Source organism: Gorilla gorilla, chromosome 7 (assembly GCF_029281585.2).
Source record: "Gorilla gorilla gorilla isolate KB3781 chromosome 7, NHGRI_mGorGor1-v2.1_pri, whole genome shotgun sequence".
NCBI classification, from domain to species: Eukaryota; Metazoa; Chordata; class Mammalia; order Primates; family Hominidae; genus Gorilla; species Gorilla gorilla.
In genome coordinates this window covers 119218819-119234687 of record NC_073231.2, presented here as the reverse complement: position 1 = coordinate 119234687, position 15869 = coordinate 119218819, and the positions used below count along the sequence as shown (strand labels likewise).

At 33.2% G+C, this 15869-nt stretch overlaps 1 protein-coding gene across 2 annotated transcripts in view; it reads left to right on the top strand.

The window, feature by feature from the left end:
* The window catches only part of CSMD3 (CUB and Sushi multiple domains 3), a 1204746-nt gene that overhangs the window by 43327 nt on the left and 1145550 nt on the right, over positions 1–15869 (top strand). The window lies entirely within an intron of this gene.

Sequence of the window (15869 nt, the reverse complement as noted above, 5' to 3'; positions counted from 1 at the left end):
AAAGTTAAATTTTATATTACAGGATTTTTATAAAAAATAAAATTAAGGAGCAAAATGATAGATTTCCTGACCATGAAGAGTCTCCAACCATGAGTTCCTTCCAATGTCCATGTGTAGAAGAGTTAACACAAATAAAACTAACAGTTTTTGTTATCTGTTATAATGTATGCATGCTTCCAAGTTGTGTTTGTTAACCTTGGAACTACACAAAATTGTACCACCAGTGAAACTAGTGTGCACCTTTCTCATTTTCCTTCTCCAGTAACTTAACGAGAAGTGGTGATTTGTTAGTAGCACCGTTTGTCCATTGTAACTTTGAGAAGACTGCACTTCAATTTATTTCCACTGTATTGAAGTGGAAATGGCAGGTACCTTATCATGAAATATGTTCATCATGACTTCTCCAGCTCCATTTTGTTTTCAGGTTAAGTGCTTCTTTCAGTCTAAAGGGTGGGTTAAGTTTTTAAAAAATGTTTATTTGTTTCCTTCTAATAAGTTACTTTTATATCTTCAGAATTCATTTTCTGTGCAGTTTTTGAGCCTCAATGGCTTCTTGAGTGTTTTGCAGTAAACAGGAGATCAAAAGACCTTATCTAATTAGCTTTCAAAATGTTGGTTGCCAAAAATTTCAAATTATCCACAGTATCTACCAAATATAACATTCTCTTTAGATTTTATGGTGTACAGTAATAAAGTATAGGACATGAGGCTTTTTCTCACCCTAGATGGAAAGGAAAGAGGAGTAATTTTGAAGCATGCATATGTGAGCATTATATGTTCTAACAACAAAAGAGTAAATTGTGCCATAAATCAGAAAATATACAAACATACATGGTTTTATATATATGTAAAAAAATACATGTGTATATACATACGTATATATATACACACACACATATATATATATAGACACATGCAGAGAGAAGAGTATATTTAGTGTGCATTGGAAGGAGTATAAAGTCATCATCAATTCATGAAACTATAAGCAATTTTCTTCCTCAGTTGCTGTCTCCTTGCTTTTGACTGTTGGTTCTTAGTGATGACCATTGAACATAATATATGTGAAAGTTCTTCATAAATTATAACACATAAAATATTAGATTCATCACTCATGAATCATTTCCTAAATATTTGTTGAAAAAATAAATCATTACAGTAAGATTGAATTAATGTATTTTGTACTCATTCTCTAATAGTTGAGAATCTAATGATCCGTATTATTCTAGAATCAGTGTATTATTCAGATTAGTGATGAGGAATTCAGAGCCAAATCTTCTCTCCTAGCTTTGACCTCGGTTAAGTTATTTAGGCTTTCTTTGCTCATTTCCCCATCTATAAAGTGAAGATAATAGTAATGAATATCTGATACAGTGGTTGATAAGATTAAATAATATATGTGGTATCAGAGAGAACTCCCATAGCCACTGCACAGGCATCAGGCTAAATTGTGTCTGAATCGTAGCCACTTCCCCATAAATATTTAGGGAACATACATCTGTCTATTCCTTCTTCTTGTCCTGTGCCCACTCTCCTGTCAACTCCTAAGCAACAGAGGGGAAATGCATCAACACACTTTATTGATTTGGTGTAAGAAACATTTACCTATTTCATAATTATAATTTATATAATTATGTATTGTCTGTGGATCAGTATCCAGTACTTTATTCTATATGTGGACCAACAGCACCTTAAACAAAAATTCTTTGTAATTTACTCTCAAAACTAATGATAATTCGTTGTTTTTAAAGTGGTTTCAAGAAAGACTTTGAGTACTGGTTTTGTCAATCATTCAGCATGTGATTCCTCTGAGTCTATTTTCTACTATAAGGGTCAAATTAAGAGTATTTAGGTGAGATGTGGGGATAACATGAGAAAATTACAGTAATGCATGTAGACTAGCTTTCCACACTTAGTAAGCACACTACGTTAGCAGCTGCATCTATATTGTTGCTAATCAGAATGCTTTTGCTTTGTTTCATTATCTTTCTCTTCCTTTTTACTTCCTCTTCTTTTTCCCTTCTAGCCCCTCTAGTTCTTCATCCCCTTCTTCTAGCAATCATTGTCATGTTCTTTTTCTTTCTAGATCCTCCTTTTAAATTATTTCTCTTGCTTAAACTCCACATCCAGTTCTGTCAATTGCATCTTCTCACACATATTTAATTCTCTATTCATTCTCACATCTGACATTCATAGTAGGTCCTTATTTTATAATTCCAGGACCATTATGCAGTATTTTATGTTTTTATTAAATAAAACTTCAGATTTAATCAAGAGATCTATTTGCTAATTAAAACATCCCCAAAACTAGGTATAACTTTCCATAATTTCTTAATGCTATGCATTGTCACAGTTATGACATTGCTGTTCTAATACAAATAATTACTTCTAAACCCACGGAACTCTGTTAGAAATGTATTCAAAATCTCATATACAAACTAATTATCCCATGTTACCACCATGGGAAACCAACAGGAGCATCTATACATATTTGATTTGCTTTTCTAATTACTACAATGTTTTATTATACTAAACCAATTTGAGAAACACTTAGAGTATCTGACTACTTGAAATGTGTGTAAGTAGTGCCTATTCTTAGTTCCTCCATCTAGGTCAACTTTTGTTTCACTTGAATATGGATCTTTCCTACCTAGTTTCTTAATCTTAATATTTGAAGATATTTTTGGTGAATCTATGTAACCATGTACATACTAAATTCACTTCATATAATTCTAATGGGATATGCGAGAGTTTGCCATCATTTCTTTGCCAGTATTCTTTGCACCCATTTGCAGTTTCTATTTCTCCAGTGCCTTGTCGACTTCTGATAAATCAAGATGCTTTCCCAGTGCTGTTGACAACATGAAGCATCTTTCTTCTGCCTCTCCAAATATGAGGTTTTCATATTGAGATAACAGTTAGAAATTTTATTTTGCAGGCATAAGCTGATTTCTTCTAAGGTTTTCAAGATGTAGGGTCTGAAATAGGTTCCAGATACTTTCCATGATACATTTTGAGAAATAAAAGTATGATTAGAATAAATGTGTAAACTCATCAGAGAACAATGCCAAAAGACAGTGCCTATTTAAACACATCATTCATTCCTTCATTTAGTCACTTATTCTTGAAGAATTGTCAGTTCCTTTTTAAGTGTTAGACCCTTGGCTGAACAGCTGTAAATATGAAAGATAATAAGACAAAGCGTTCCCTTGTTAATCTATTGATTTTACTGATCTTTAGAGGAGTGATATTTTCTGTAATTACAAAATATCATGAAAACTTCTGAAGGAGTTCACGACCTAGTGATGGAAGAAACAGAATAAACTAATTAATTAATTAATTAAAAATGTGATGTACTCTGTAATGAAGATAATCAGGAAGTCCAGTAAATTTATTCTGAAATTTTAGAAAATGTTCCACAGAGGAAATGTATACCTGGGCCCTAAAGTATAAAAATATTTCTTCAATTTAAGAAGTTAGGAGAGAAAATTCTACAGAAAGGAAATCTCCTGGGTCAGTGAAATACTGCATGGAGATTGTTTTGGCATTGATATGTTGGGTGTACAGGCTGGGGACAGTAACAGATTTGAAAGAAAAAGCAGATGTAAGATTCAGAGGATAGAAATAAATAAGCCCAGGGAACTTGCCCTGTGTCCACTTCATGTACTGTCTCAAAAAAGTTCACTATAAGTGGAAAGAATGGAGAGAATCTTATATTCCATAGTAAATACTTTGTTAAATTGACAATGTGGAGTCATCACATTTTTAGCAAGTGTGACACTATCAGTCTGGGTTTTATAAAATAACCTGGGCAATAATGCACACAATGCAGTATAACAATGGAGTCTAGGATAAAGAAAATAAAACAGAAAATAATAGCAATAATGTCAGAAAGAATTCAGTTATTAAATACTGAGTCAGTCACTATGCTAAATGCTATATAGTATCATTTAATATTCATAAGACTCCTTAAAGGTGGGCACTTTTACTGTGCTCACTTTTCAAAGAGGGAAGGGTAATCATTTGTCCCAGGACCATCTCAATTTTAGCATTAAAAATCCTGTTTGGGGAAACCCCTCAGTCCTGTATAAACTGAGATAGTTTGTCACTCTAGGTCTTAAATTGATTAAGTAATTCTCCCAGGATCAAACAGCTAGCATATGGTGAATCAGCCTGAATTTAAATTCAGACAATTTGACTTTGAAAACATGTGTGTCCTTGGGCAAGTTACATAAACTTTTTACAATTTATTTTCTTCAAGGGCAGAGTAAAGACAGTGTAAATTTCTACCCCAGAGATTGTTTTAATGATGACAATAAAATGGTATGCATAGAAATGCTTAGGTCAATATATGGCACATCAAAAGTCTTCAATACATTAGCCACTTTTTTGTAATTGCTCTATTTTTACATTAATATTTTGTGGGAAAGATAAGAGGATAAACTGATGGTGGGGAATAAAGGGAGCAAACTGAGGGCCCAAGATTTTTGTGGTTTTGTTTTTGTTGTTTTTATTGTTTTTAGCTTTAGAGATTGGATTGTAATTCTACTAATTTAGGAAGAACATGAAGAGGATAAATTTCCTTATGAGAAAAAATAAAGTTTGTGTTTAAAGTATTCAATTTAAATTGCAAGAGAATATTCCTTTTGTCCTGAATATGTGTTCTTGGTCTATTCCATGCTGTTAACAGTGGGAATTAGCCACAGGTGAGTAGATTTTCATCATACTGAGTCACACAAACTGACTATGAATCCCAGTAGACATTTTACATTTTATTAAAAACTTTGTTGTAAGATGTCATTTTACATCTTGATTTATTTTTACAAATATTACCCAGTAATGAGGTAGAGGTAGAAAAAGAGAAGAGAAAGAGTATTTGCTATGTCCTCGAAAGCATCTGTAACTCAAAAACTTCCAGCGCTCTTACACTCATGTTTTAATTATTCCCATGGTGCTTTAGAGGCTCATGATAAGCAGGTATTTTATTTGATTACCAAATTTGACTCAGTAGCTAATATCTGTTTGCTAAAAATATTTTTGAAATAGAAATCAATAAAGCTAAAATTGTGAAAAGCGCAATTCAAATAGCTGAAGATATCTTTTCTTAAAGGAATGTATGCTGGTAAATTAAGAACCTTAGCAACGGTAACAATGTAAATGTTTTTCTTTAGATTGAATTTTTTATGGGAATTTTTTAGCTTGGTGGTCTCTTGTAAGAAATATAGTACAGATATTCGTTCAATATAACTACCATGTATGGTGACCAACTAAGTGCCAGACGTTGGTTTAGTTGCTGCAAACAAAAATTTTCTAAAAATTAAAGATGTCGGTCAAATTTAATCAAATGGCTAAAAAAGGTACTAAATAACTCCAATTTAATGGGCTACATGACAAATCAGATGGTCAAAGGTACAAAGCAAATTAATTATCTTCTGTTTTAAATTTTTTTTTTCAGGAGATAGTACCACAATGTATTATTCATTCATCTACTCTAAATATCTGGTTTCTCTTCCTCATTTTCTCCCTCAAATTAATTAATATCCTATATCTCCATTATATTCCATTGCCACTTTTTACTTCATGCTGATACTATTTTTCATGGGAACTATTATGTTTGTCTCTTGCCTCATCTTAATCCTGCACATACAAATCTGATTATGGGATGTCTGCTATGAAAAATCTTATATTTTAGCTCTGTATTACCTATATACCTTAGCATAGCATATAAAGATAATCAAATACTGGTGGAATGAATAAATTAATGCATCCCTTTCTGGCCTATTCAGGCTTATCTTTAACCCTCCCCAAAACATAGCGGGATATCTGGTTCAACAGGACTAGATGAATATGCCACAATATAATATGCTTCTGGTTCTTCTCCCTGATACTGTTCTTCTGTCCAGTTTCCCATTCAATTGTTCAACTACTGTATTAGGTGTCAAATTAAGAGTATTTAGATGAGATGTGGGGATAACATGAGAAAATGACAGTAATACATTTAGATTAGTTTTCCACACTTAGTAAGAACTACATGTTAGCAGCTGCATCTATATTGTTGCTAATCCAAATGCTTTTGCTTTGTTTCATTATATTTCTCTTCCTTTTTACTTCCTCTTCTTTTTCCCTTCTTGTTCCTCATCCCCCTTTTCTGCCAATCATTGTCATGTTCTTTTTCTTTCTGGATCCTCCTTTTAAATTCCTTCTTCTGCTTCTTCTGGATTCTCCTTTTAAAGTCTGTCTACATTTGCATTTTGAGGTCCTCTCCAACTTCCCATACATATTTTACTTCCTCTAAGAGGATTTAAAGTCCCCTTGTTTCTGTTCTTCACTGCAATCATAAAATTTATTATGAATGCCTTGAAAGTATGGATTTTATCTTATTTATCTTTGTTCCTTCATTGCCTTATGTGGTACTTGAAGGACAGTAGCTTCCTAATGTATATGCTGATTATTAAAGGCTTGTATAAATTGGACAAGTGATATAGAATTACTGCTGTATTCGTAAAAGTCATTTATCAGCCTATTACATTTTACAGTTTACAAAAAGTTTTACAGACATTATCTCATTCCAGTCTCATTCATATGAGGTCACTTATTGTGATGGTAACTATACTAAAATGACGGAAGAAATTTCTGTCTTCTTTCCTCCAACACTGTTGGATCCTGAACAATGAAACCAGCAAGTATGTATGCAATTAATGAATAAAAAATAACTTGAATTTCACAATCTAAACCATCATTTCATTTGTTTTTAATCTTTTTTAAGAGGCAACAGAATGGTCTTATATATAGGAACACTTCCAATTCAAAATGTTCCTTGGCTTTCTTGCTCAAAAAGATCATTTTCCCAGGTTTAGTTTTAAAAATCTGAAATGCTTTATGATGTATATGCTCTATATTGCCATTGAGGGAAGCTCTCTTCTTTCATGCCACCCTTTCGTGTAAATTTTGGATCATATTTTCTTCGGCACAATGACTTTCTGATTTAGTGTGCTTGAGAAACATTTGAAGTAATAGTTTGCAATGAAATTTTTGGGCTTAATCCAAATTGATTGTTTTTGGTAAAACTAAGTGAGGCTCAGTAATCTTATTTAATAACCACTGCAGTTTATTCTGATGTAGTGGTCTGTGGATCACATTTTTAGAAAGATTGGTGAATGTAGTCTAATTGCTATGATTGGCATTGAGTCACTATTTGTTGCTTTGGGGGTTAAAATATCAGTATCTTTAGGCTTTGGCTTTCTTGCTTGTAAAATATGATTTTTAAAAAATACACTGACAGAGAGAGAGAAAGAGATCAATTCTAAAAGAATATGCCAGTATTGTGCTAGTCAAAAAGAGTGCAGGGATGACTAAATGTAAAAGCTGTTATTTATTAGATGTTTCCTATGTGCATGTAGTGATCTAAATTGTCTTTATGCATCAACTCAATTCATATTCAAAATCACCTTATTTAGTGACATATATTTTCGTCTTCATTTTAGAGAAAAGGAACGCGAGTCACAGAGAAAACACATAATTTGCTCAGGAGCCCACAGCTTGTAAATGGTCAAAATGAGATTGAAATCCAGGAAGTCATCTTTACAGACATCTACTACCCCCACTCTTAAACACTATATTTGGATTCTGCCTACCAAAATAAAAAAGGCAAGGGAGGGAAGAGCTAAAGAGAATACTGGCACATCTTCTCCTGCATTTCCATATATTTGGGCTTTTCCAAAACATTTTGTATTTTTGGCACAATATTTCTTAAACTGCAACTAAAATTCAAGGCTGTTTCAGAGGAACAGTAAGAATGATGTCACTAAAGATTTTCTACTATTTGACTATCTCAACTTTATATTTAAAGGTTCATACAAATGTCTAAAAGAAAAACATGAATGTCCCCAAATAAAATTTAATGCACGTAAATAGATAATTTTCATATAAAAATGACCTCTAAAGATGAGGAAAATGTTCCAATGAATTTTAATAAAAAGCAAATTAAAACCACAATGTGATAGCATCTTTTCTGAATTGTGTCTTAGTGTTTTCCAATTTCTTCTTTTCTCTCTTCATCCCTGCCATAAACTTTAAATATTATTGCTTCTCAAGTACCACCTTGGGTATTTTATCTTTTCTTACTAATTCCCTTAGGAGATTTTACCCTCTTCCATAGTTTTAAATAAATGTTGAAGAATCCACAAATTCAATCCCCAGCTCTGACATATTCCCTGGGGTGCAGACTTATATTTGACACTTTTGTTCCCACAAGAAGAGTCAATGCCAAAAAGTGTTAGTCAAAGCCATTATGTGAAGTCAGCACAAGGTTTATTCAGCACCTCTACTTGGTAATGTATTCCCAATCAGTGTTGAGACCTGGCGCACCATTCAAGGTGCATGTATGGATTCAGTGAGCTCATTTTTCTTTGACGCATTACATCATAACGACTAGACATAAGCAAGATCTGTCTTTAATGTTTTAGGACATTGGTAAATTGTTTCATTTTTGTGTTTATTTTATTGTGAATGATTGTGGTTTTTATTTATCCGGAATGTTCATTTATTTTTCTTATTAGGGTATTAGGGTAAAGTTTTAAGGCTCTGAGAATACAAAGTTTGAAGAGACACAATGAGGTTCATTTTGATCACGTCTACTTTCAGTGCCTGCAGATCATCCAGGCAGGAATATATACTAAGTAGTGATGTTAGGGTTTTAGGATTTTAGGGTTTTCAGAAAATTGACTCCTGGTAATTGAATTTTGAATTATTTATTAGAGTTCAACAAGTTTCCCAAAATTAAATTGTTTGAACCAGATGAGAAGTTTTTCACAGGCTGATAACTCCTGTCTTTCATTATCATATTGCATTATCATTATGCATATTCTGGTTATTAAGCTATTCACTAAACTTCAAATGTATCCATCTATTTTGATTTTAGGGACTAACAAAACAAAACAAATTTAGACTCTGTTTTGGGTGCCCAGGCTGGGACTCTGCAAACCCAATTTATTCTTTGTCAGGTGACTTTCCACTGGGTTCCACAAGTAAGGGGTGGTAGAAAGCAGACAGAAACAAAAAGGAGGAGAGAAAACCCTGGCATTTTCCTATGTTCCTGTATTCTTGCTTTGTTTTTACTGGCAGTGAAGCTCCAGTGTGGATTTTTATTCAATTCTCCAGATTCTTGTAGCACTTTTCAAAACAGCCTCCTTATGCCTTCTCAGATGTACTACAACGAGATGAGTGATTCCCTATTTTTTGAGAACTGGGTCTCAGATCTTTGGGATCCTTTCAACGAACCTATGCCTTCTAATAGACCCAAACCTTTGCCTTTGTTTCTCCAGCTCTAGAGATGGAAGCTGCTGTTATTTCCTATCTGACACCTCAGTGTTTCACTTTATTTATCCTTTAGCAGCTTCTAAACATACGTTCTTTCTATTGAAACACTTAGTATGTTTTTTGTCTTCCTGTCTGGATCCTGACTGATACACTATATAGATTTCCATCAGAAATCTTCTTCAATAATGAATAGTGCTTTCTCTTAGAGGAAACAGAATTCATTTATTAAACATATTTTGAATGCCCTCCAAATGTCAGACGCAGAGTTAGGTGCTAGGGTTTCTAAGTGCTAAGATAAATAAAATATTTTCTTGAGAATACTTCAGTTAGTAGAGGAGAGAGAGAAGTCAATAATTATTATAGACTATGACAAAAGACTCGTATTTCAGCTTTAAGGAGGGGACATGAGCTAAAGTATCAAGACAGGTTTTTAAGTATGGTGGGAATTTGGGGTAAAAGATGAATATTAAGAGGTAAGATGAACACACCCTATAAATTTGTGTATTCCAGGTTGTTTTCTAAAGTCCATAAGAAATAATAATGTAGTTAATCTTAAATCATATGCATTAGATAAGTTGCTTTAGCCACAGTTGGAGAATGTTTTGGTAGGGGGTGCACTTGAAATCAGAGGGACCAAGTGAGAAGGTGTGGTCACCCAGCTAGTGGAGACAAGCAGCATTTGAATAAAGGAAACCAGAGTTGGAATAAAAAGGATACAGATCCAGAATTACTGATAATAAAACACAGGAGTGATCAGCCTGTGAAAAACTGCCCCTGTGGTGCAAACAATTTAATTTCGAGAAGCTTGCTGAACTGTAATAAATAATTCAAAAGTCAATTACCAGAAGCCAATTTTCTGAAAACGCTAAAATCACTACTTAGTGCATATTACTACCTGGATGATCTGCAGGCACTGAAAATCGACATCATCAAAATGAACCTCATTGTGTCTCTCCAAACTTTATATTCTCAGAGCCCTTATCTTTCTGAATTGTGCTCCTATCTTTATAGACCAGATGTGTCTGCTTTTTGCCTCTTTCCACTCATCCAGGCTCCTCAACTGTCTTTTTCAAATGTGCATCTCTCCATTTCCACTTCTACTAGTGATGCCTGTGTTAGACTCTACAGCTGTAATAAGGACTATGTTAGTAGAAATATGTGTGTCCCTTTATGTTTCTTTGTTAAAACTCTCTTTGATGTTATGAAATATATCATTCCACAGCACAGATTTGCACAGGTAACTACCTTGCTTAATCCTCTTATTATTTAAACTGATCCCATCCCTGCCCATCTCTCCACTTTTATGCATCAACTTTCCTAATTCCCCTACTCTTTTGCAGTACACAGCTACTTGAACTCCTTAAGACTTACGTTCTTTCATTTCTCCCTCTGTGCCTAAGTGCTATTCCCTCTCTGCAGTGTCCATTACTCCTCCTCATCTTAACCCATGCTTTAACAGATTTTCTCATTTCCTTAAAAATCTATCCTCTGTGAAATTCTAGAGTGTTTAACAACTGTTTATTTATTACTTTTATTTATTTATTTATTTTGAGACAGAGTCTTGTTCTGTTTCCCAGGCTGGAGTGCAGTGGCACGATCTTAGCTCACTGCAACCTCCACTTGCCATGTTCAAGGGATTCTCCTGCCTCAGCCTCCCAAGTAGCTGGGATTACAGGACTGGTCCACCACATCTGGCTAATTTTTGTATTTTTAGTAGAGACGGGGTTTCAGCATGTTGTCCAGGCTGGTGTGGAACTCCTGACCTCAAGTGATCCTCTCACCTCAGCCTCCCAAAGTGCTGGGATTACAGGCATGAGCCACCATGCCACCACGCCTGGCCAACTGTTTTAAAATTCTTGTGCAGAAGTGACTAGTAATCATATGCTTAATAGAATCACAAAGTTTATGAGACTTCTAATATAGACTCACAGGATTTCCTCATTCAAGATTACTCTCTGATTCTGCATTTTGGTAGATGGTATTAATGTTCAGAAAAAAATTACTAAGTTAAAGTATCTTAATTATGCTATAATCCACTTAGTTATTTTTTACAGAAGTATTACAAAAATGAAAAAGAGAAAAATCACCCACCAAAATGATAAAGGACTAAAATGGATAACTACTAAAGAAGTACAAAAAACTAAAAATAAAAAAGACTGACTCATCACTTATTGTAAACTCAAATTAAGTAAATGTTGGTAAAGCAAAACTGTAATAAGATTTTTGATTATCAAGTTTTAAGTATTTAAAAATCATAACAACTAATGCTAATGAGGATGCTGTGAAATTAACATTGTCTTAATTATTCTTAGAATCTTAGTAAGCACAACGTTTTTAAAGAATAATTTAGCAATGCATACAAAATATCTTTATATACTTTAAAGAATTATAATTTTGTAAAAACAATTCCACATCTAGGACTCTAAGCAGATGTTCAGATATGCAGCCCAAAATGTTTTTTATGGTAATATCTATAAGAGTAAATGTTTTAAGCAGAAATTCTCAAGCAATATTGAGATATTTAAACAAATTTTGTTCAATTAACTGTAATTAGATATTAAACATTAATTTTTAGAGATGCTAATGTAAATAAAATAAACAAATATAAATCTGAATACATGATATAGTCATAAGAATTCCAAAGTTATCTATTTGTGAATGGGCAAAACTAAAATAGAAATGAGTATTTTAAAATAGTAGCATAGGTTATCTCTGTATGGTGGGATTATGAGTTATTTTCTTTATGCTTTGTACACTGTATTTCCTAAATTTTTTACTTATGGCCTGTTTTATAAAATCATATTTTACCTCCTTTATTGAATTGGCCATTTGATTATCTTATTAATGTGTTTCTTACCCTCCAAGGCCATGCAAGGGACATGTACTTTTTGTTTTCTTCATCACCGTATCCCTAGAAACTACCATACCATGGGCATTAAAGTGCTTTGAATGTTTGCTTAATAAATAAAAAATTGGACAGCGCATTAAAATGAGGTTTTTTTCTTCAAAAGAGGTAGATTTATTCTAATGAAGTTTAAGCTTTGGAGCCTTGCATTTGCTCAAGCCCTTCAAAAACTCTGAATGGACATCAGTAATCTTCTTTCTTCAATTTTGCATTCTTTTTCTTAGAGTTAGATCCTCAAAAGAATAAACTTCAGGCATTTAAAAACCTAGATCTGTTTCTGCTTCTTGGATAGTCTTCATTTTCATTAATTTCTTCTTCATATATAAATGCTTCATTTTGCAGAACCCCTTGTAATCCCCAAGTATGTTATATAAATGATTTCCCTCACACTTTAATTATTCTATGAAAATCATTTAATTTGTGTTTCTCTTTCCACTTGCACCTGGGAAACTACTTTAGCTTACCTGTAGTGATAAATTCATACCAGTTCTGTCAAATAAAGAAAAAAATCTTCTAAAATAATTCGACAACTTTATTGAAGAGAAACATCTATTTTTGAAGTCAAGAAACATTGTGCGAGCTTGGCATTTATATATGGAGACGGGATTTGGATCTATTCCTAGCTGAAAGAGCTGACTGCCTGGAAAAGGCCTGAGGGAAGAAGTGAGAAGCAGTCTTCTGAGGTTTGCCTTTTTCTCTTTCTTTTCTTTTTATTCATTTTTTTTTCTTTTGGTTTATTTGTTTTCCTTCAGACTGCAGTACATCAGGACATGGTTTTCTGGCCACATCACATATTCTGAAAAGCATTTGGTCTCTGAGTGGCACATATCAAAGACAACAGGAGAATATAAAGCATTCCTTGGGCAAAAGGGAACCTTCATTTGGTGATGACATAAGTCAAAAATTAATTGCTTTAAATATCTATTTGCTTGAGAAACAGAATATAGGCATAGTTTAAAATCGTTTTTGTGTTATTATGGAAGGTTATTGTTCAAGCAGTTTGGTTTTGAGTTTGGATGTGTTAGTAAATTGTGGTTGATGTTCATTGCCAGTCTCTGGGAAAGTGGCAATAGTTATTTATCTGCAAGTTGTGGAAACATTAGTCTATATTCAGATCCATTTCAATAAAGGGCATTTACAGTAGTTCATATTTTTCTAATTCTTTCTTTTTTTTCTAAATTTGAAAAAAGGAAACACACATGCAGCTTTTATATATAAATATTCTGGTAATATATTCAGGAAAATATCGTTCAGAGATAGGGAGTTTTTGACTATTGTTTTATTCCTACCTTAGTTTGAAAAATTTTATGATGTGATGATAAGCAACTTGAAGTTAATTGAAAAGAAGTGTCCTGTTAAATTAGAATCTTATAAGATAAACCTGTGAAAGCAAAATTTTCAACAAAAGGTAAAATTACAACTCTAATGGAAATAGCTAAGTGAACATGTTAAGCAGTTTATTTACTCATTAATTAATGAGGGAACCCCACAGATGTTATAGCTGGTTAAAAAAAAAGAATCTTTCAAAGAGCAGACACAGTACGGATCATGAATATTGAAATGAATATGCAAATGGAGGCAAGTTTGCCTTTTTCAACAGTGAGGTGGGAAGTGAATTAAATAAACATCTACTGGACAAGATCAAATTTGCATGTGACAAGACAGGAATTAGTTTGCATTGCTATCAATTTTCCACAACTTGCAGAGCTGTAAGATAGCTTTAATAAAGCAGGAATCTGATAAACAGGAAGGGTGTACTCTAGTGCAAAAATAATGCATAGTTTCTATTTAATGATGCATATTTATAGATTTTCCTGCATATATAAGGCTACTGAAATATAGTCATTGTTTTCTGTTTTGTAGCTATAAAATAAATCTCCATTGTTCAAAGATTAAAAAGTACACAAATATTATATTATTAGATTAATTTCCAAGTAAAATAAAATGTAATTGAATTACAAAGGGGGCTGGAGAAGCTGAAGATATGAGATCCATTGCAGCCACATTCTTTTATAGCCACGTTCTTTCTATTTTTATTACTGATACCTTATCTGCTAAGGTGCTGGAGCTAAAAATCTGTGAGGTATTACTGACCAGTCCTTCTTCTTAGGCTACACATCCAACCTATCACTTAGTCTTCATCGTCTGCCTCCACTGTCTGTTTCAACCAGTTCACTTCATTTTTATTGCCTTCTTCCTAGAACAAATAAATTTGCAATGGTTATATGCCTTGTGGAATATTATTATATCTTCCTTACTGGAACTGTTGTATTTACTTTTATTTTATACTATTATGTTATCCACAAAATACTCAGAATGTGTGTGTTTTTTTAATTCTCAGAATCCCTTTTTAGCAAGAGTTAATATGCAAGTTTTTTTAAAATTCCATGCAAAAGACAATAATAGCATGGTTTGTTTACCCAAATGGGTTCATGTTCATTATAATTTACTTCTCCTTTTGACTACACTAAAATATTCCTGCTGTAGAAAATAAAAGACCCCTTTTCATTAACCCACTATTTCCCAGAGTAATGATTTTTAAAATGTAAATGAAGTGTTATTAGTATCTCACTTAAAACTTAATGATAATACACAGTTTTTCACAGAATGGAATCCAAACATCTTGTCATGGACTACAAGCTCCTTCATTATCCCTTTCTACCTCCTCAATTTCATTTTGTAACATTGTGCTTTGGGGCACATTGCACTTCTTTCAATTCCTTTAAAGTAGGGTTTCTCAAGTTTAGCTTCTTATGAAGAGCTGTCTTCTGCACTGAAGAATGTTTAGCAGTATTTCTAGCCTCTATCCACTAGATGCCAGTATTAATCACACACACACACACACACACACACACACACACACACACACACACACACTTCAGTATGACAATCAAAATTGTTTTCAGCCATTGCCAAATTTCCCGTGGTGGGGAGAGGCAATATCTCCCCTAGCTGAGATCCACTGCATTAAAGCAGCAAACATTCTTGCACGTAGACATTCTCATACAAATTTCCTCTACAAACAAGGCTCTTTTTAGGTTCGCTGCATGGCTGCCTTCTTCTCTTTCTATAAATTTCAAAAACACATCTCTTATTCTAAAATGCCTTTCTTGTCCACTATAACGTAAAACTACTATCTACCCTATCCTCTGAGGATTAAATACTATTCTTTTCTTTATATAACTTACCACAATATATAATTAAAATGTTTACTTATATAATATTTACCTCCTCAACTAGACTATATCTCTAAACAAGGAATGTCAGTTTGGTTCACCATTTGGATAAGTTTGTTTCATTATCGTATATTCAGGTCTTGGCACAGGACTGACACTGAGGAGGCATTGGATACGTATTTTTTGAGTAAGTGAATGCTAATTTGAGTTGAATTTCCTATTCATAATACAGGATCTTCACATTACACCATATTCAGAAGTTCACAAATGACTCACTGTGCTTAGCAAAATTGTCATACCAAGAATAAATGTCGTTCTAAGGGTTATGCCTATAGTAGAAAATGATGTTTTCTGTCTGTTATATTATTATTATTAATCTCATAATGGAACTTTTGGAGAAGCCAGAAAAATCTATTTAAAGAGCTGTAATCATTGTATCAGCCTTATTTAGTTGTGTATTTATTTTATTCCCT